The sequence below is a fragment of the Myotis brandtii genome, unplaced genomic scaffold (assembly GCF_000412655.1).
Source record: "Myotis brandtii unplaced genomic scaffold, ASM41265v1 scaffold638, whole genome shotgun sequence".
In the NCBI taxonomy this organism is placed as follows: Eukaryota; Metazoa; Chordata; class Mammalia; order Chiroptera; family Vespertilionidae; genus Myotis; species Myotis brandtii.
In genome coordinates this window covers 50,346-55,524 of record NW_005370445.1, presented here as the reverse complement: position 1 = coordinate 55,524, position 5,179 = coordinate 50,346, and positions in this window count along the sequence as shown.

The window sequence follows — 5,179 nt, the reverse complement described above, 5'->3', positions numbered from 1 at the left end:
ATGTGCCCTGACTGGGAACCGAACCATGACCTCCTGGTTCATAGGTCAACACTCAACCACTGAGCCACGCAGGCCAGGCGACAAGCTGATTTGAACATTTACACAGGAAAGCAAAGAACAAGAACAGCCAGGTGCCTCACAGACCCAGGGGGAGGACGTCCAGGCAGCAGGACGAGTAGAAAGCCGAGCGGCACGACGAAGCTCATGGAGACACACCGACCAGTGGGACAGACAACCAGACGGAGGGGACCTGGACACGGCAGGCCAGCAGGGAAAAGGGACTCGCTCACTGAGGACCGGGGTGGGGCCACTGGCTCTCCGCGTGGGGAGAGGAGAGACCCGCGCCCTACTTCCACCACCCAACTCCGGGGCATAAGGACTTCAGTGTGGAGAGCAAACTTTAAAACTTCTACAAGAAGATGCAGGAGACCCCAGGGTGGGAAGGACTTCTTATCAACACTCAAAAGGCATTACCCATGAAAGGAAAGATGGGTAAAGTCCACATTAAATTAGGAATTTCTATTCATCAAAATAAAGTAAAAAGACAAGACTCAACTGGTATTGGGGTCCAGCCCCAGCAGGTCCAGGGGTTCCCAAAGGTGCGGACAGAGTCGGCGAAGAAGGAAGGACACGGAGACAGCGTTCAGTTGATCAGCATATGTCTAGGTTAATCTCTGTGTTCCATTATAAGGGCTATTCCAAGGTCACTGCTCTACTGATAAGCTACAAGGAAGTGACTGAAGGAGATTATCCTACCCAGTAAAGGTTATGTCCTCCCAGCCTCGCTGCTTGCCTTCCCTGGGACTGCCCTGTGTTGGTGGGTCTCCAGGGGTATAGGCTTTGGTGCTTTCCCTGGTGGGCAGACCCCTGGGGATGTGGGCCCAACAAGTCCCAAATTTATTGCCAACAGTCTTAGTCCAAGTTCTTCATAAGTAGTACATGGTATTTCTGTAACACTAGGGGGGTTTACTGATTTAGTCTCTTCCTTAGTCCTGTTAACCCCTAACTCCAGGGAAAAATCCTCACCTGGGGAAACAAGCTTTCTCGGGGAGGTGGTCCTGTTTAAAACACATAGCGCTAAGAGGGGGAGCAAACATATGCCATAGACGCCAGGTCCCTTGAAACACAAGCTGTGCGGATGTTTCTTTCCTGCAGCGACTGTCAAGCAGCAAGCGTGGAGCGGCTTCCGGCAAACTGGGAAAAGGCATGTGATACACCCACTACGACACAGGATTGGTATCACGAATATGAGGAAACATGTCATATAGAACTATATGGTTTTCATCTGCAGATAAAGGCTTAGGTTTCTGTTATTCACTTCCTGCTTCTCTTGCATGCATTTGGGAAGTGCTCATTGTGTCTTCATTTAATTAGCTCAGTTACTTTATTTCAAAAATTAAACATATATTTGAGGCCAGAGGTTGCAAAAATAGGGTCTACTGACTGAATTAAAGCAGGAACATTTTCTATTTGCCTGCATGGTCTGTCAAAAATAACTGCATATAAAAATCCAGCTTCCTGGCTTGTCCCGGCAGACCAAAGATCAGTGACTCTGGTCCTGCTCCCACCTGGTCCTGCTGGCTGGGCGTCAGTGCTGGGTCAGGTGAGGGGGCCCCAGAAGAGGCGCTCGGGCATCACTCACGTTCACACGGCCATCATCATCGCTCCGTCGCTGGCTTACCTTCCTCCCTGTCCCCTGTTGGAATCTGTGTCTACAACTTTCACATGTAGCTTTGTTCACCAAAAAAAAGAAGTGTTTATACCCAATAACTCTAAAGTGTGAAGGAAAGTGGTGAGAGGCACAAAGCAGGTGGGGCTCCAGGAAGACAGGTGCTCGCCTGGAGCTGGAGCCGACCTGCAGGCCACTCGGCGCCTTTGCGAGCGAATATCTAGAACTTCAGTTACAGCAGCCGGTGCTTCGGTTGAGAAAACCGAGAATACACGCTGACGTGTGTGCTGATCTCTGTCATCCGTCTGGAAGCACCTGCCAGGACCCTCAACCTCGGAGGCGTTGCATCAAAGGGGCCTGAGTGACAGCCTAAGGCAGTGATGGCGAACCTATGACACCCGTGTCAGAGGTGACACGCGAACTCATTTTTTTTGGTTGATTTTTCTTTGTTAAATGGCATTTAAATATATAAAATAAATATCAAAAATATAAGTCTTTGTTTTACTATGGTTGCAAATATCAAAAAATTTCTATATGTGACACGGCACCAGAGTTAAGTTAGAGTTTTTCAAAATGCTGACACGCTGAGCTCAAAAGGTTCGCCATCACTGAAACCTCCTGGCACTACTCACCTTGACGCTCACCTCCCGAATAACCCAAATGGAGGCCGTCTTCACTTAACAATTTGACTGCTGTCTGATTTGGCAAAAATTGCTGATACTGAACCATATTTTGCAAGGTCTACCAATTGAGTGACTTCTCTCTGAACTAAGAATTACGTGTATCTTCCTAATAAAAGTTACATCCCTGCACTCAGTCAATCAATTACTCCAATTAGACCAGGACCGTCATCTAGGTTAGAAATCAATCTATGGGGAGTTTCACGCAACCATCAGCACGTTCTTATGCAACGGGTCAATGGGCAGCTCTACAGTTCAGCCCTACCTAGCATCCAGTGAAACGCTGAGCACAGCGAAGCTGCCTAAACGGAATTTCTGTTCTTCCCGATGCAGCATCCTATCTGCCTTGTGTCTGTTTCTATCATCCCAGAGAGGGATTTCTGACTCCCGTCAAGTGAGAAGTTTGTGAATGAGTACTTCTGGGAAGCCATTCACTCAGTCTCTGTTTCTAAAATGGAGGTTTTCATTTACTGAGTTCTCTGAGCATCACGGCGATGTGGATTTAATCAGACCTTTGTCTGAAATCTAGATTCACCTGAGCGACCCTGGCCAAGCCTGCCCACCTCAGTTTCTCCATCTGTGTAATGGGGCAACACTGCTGTCCTTACAGGGTTGTTTTGAGAATCCAACAACAAGAGAAGCACATAAAATGCCGGACAGGTGCAAGAATTGTAGCTGTTGCTATGAAAACAATACGCAGAGCCTAAAATACGCAGGAGGGGACACATTTAATGTCGGCATATACTCACGAAGTTTTCAGGTCAGCAAACGACGGGATGAAGAGAGAAGCCGCCACTCCTGGCGCTCCAGAACCCAGCCCCTTGCCTGGTGTGCAACCTTTAGGGAGCAGGTCCCCGTGAGCAGCGGCTCTGGGCGAGGTCTTTCCTGGCAGCGGCTTTTACTACCGCCCGTGGCAGAATCCATCACTCTGCCCTTTATGACTGAGTTCACTCCCCACGGCTTTCCAAGGGGGATCCCGAGGCTCCACGTGAACGACACGTGGCCTCCCAAGTCGCCCTGGGACGGGCCTCTCGCCGCTCCCACCGGAGCACCCAGCTTCAGCTTTTAGTTCTACGCCATGCAAAGCACGTGGTCAGGAAGAATTCTGCCTGTCACATGTTCAAGGACACGTGCTCCTTTCGGTGTGGTGACACCGACATCTAACCCTTCTGGCTCCTGGGGAGAAGACAGGGCCCAGTGTGACCACAGCGCCAGGGCCAGCCAGAGAGCACAGCCCCACTTCCCCTCCACCTGCTCCCACCTCCACAGACGCACACGGACGGCCCCACCGTGACTGCCCCAGTCTCTCTCACACCCTGCTTGGTAAAGATAATCGAACAGTACTAAATAAGTAACTAGACACAAAAGACTGTCAGAGGATGAGCCACCAATGTGCTTGCCCAAGACGCAGCATTTTAAACTTAGTAATTTAGGATTCGTTTTAAAATGATCAGTGAGTGGTTTCAGGAATGAACGATGAAGTCACAGGCCTTTCCCTTTAACACTTGAAACGACTCATTTAAAACTTCAAGCATTGTTTGACCAAAGAATGGTTTACCAAAGTAAAACTCATACAATTCCTGAGCGACTGTTTTTACAAAATTCAGTCAACCTGAGGTAATTTTCTCAATGAGAAGACTAAGTAATAAAGATCTCCGTTGTACAAACCGTTCAAAAGGAAACAGACAAATGTAACCCACCCGCCCAAGGCTTTGCTCTCTCAACATCAATCAGCCACAACCTGTAACCGTAAAATGTTAGAGTTTTTGACAAGGCGAGAGGGGGGAGGCAAGGATGGGAGTGGAAGCCATTGCTCTTGCCACAGGTGCATCCTGACGGTGACAAGGGGGCGAGCAGCTAACAGTGAGGGGCCAGCCCCCTCTCAAGTCCGACTGAGAGTCAATGGAACGTGTGTATTTCAGGGTCAAATGTGACCTGACAAATTAACCAGACCCTCCCAGGCCAAACCCCAGTCAATTTGGCTCTCCTCAAACACAACATCTGTTTTTCATTTTCCCTGTGTGTGCAAGGGTTTCAACATTCCCTCCCACCCTGATTTAATCAGAGATAAAAGTTTACAGACTTTCAGCGGACAGATGGGTCTAAAAAGATGAGAGTCCGTGGAGCTTAATTTAAATTCTGGCCGTGCTGATCTGTGATCTGACCTTCAGCAGGTAACTGAACCCCACTGTTTTTCCACGACCACTTTCACAAGGTCCAAGTCCGATCGGGGACAACACATGTCAAGGGTAACCCGGCGTATCCGGACCCACTGCTAGCCAACAGGGGGAGTGGAGTGAAACGGTCACTTGGATGGATGCTCTTTTTCTAACTTCCAACATAAAGCAAATCCCAGTTTGCCTCCGCAGCCCTGACACAGCAGCCCTGACACACCAACGTGTGTACAGACACAGGGCGCGTCTCTGCAAGCCAGTGGGCCAGCCCAGGGACAGGGGCCTCCCCCGCGGGGCGCAGCTTCCAGAATCGGGACTCCACAGTTCAAGGACCCCGGCTGCGTCTTCCTTCACACTGACATTAGGCCTGCTCTCACCAACTCTCCAGGCGACTGCTCAGACACAGGCTTTCTGGCAGAGATGCCCAGGTGGGGCGAAGAGAGGCTCCCCAAGCGCAGAAAGTTTGGTTCAAAACGTCCAAGGCGCCTTACAGTGTCCAAGGCCAAGGAGAGGCCCCTGTGCCTGCAAATGTCAATCACATGTAGCTTCTTGATGAAACACTGAATCAACACAAGCTCTGAGAGTCGCCAAGAAATGGATACAGAAGTGAATTGTAACAGACTAACTATGAAATTTTAAGGGGGGTGGGGGGGGGA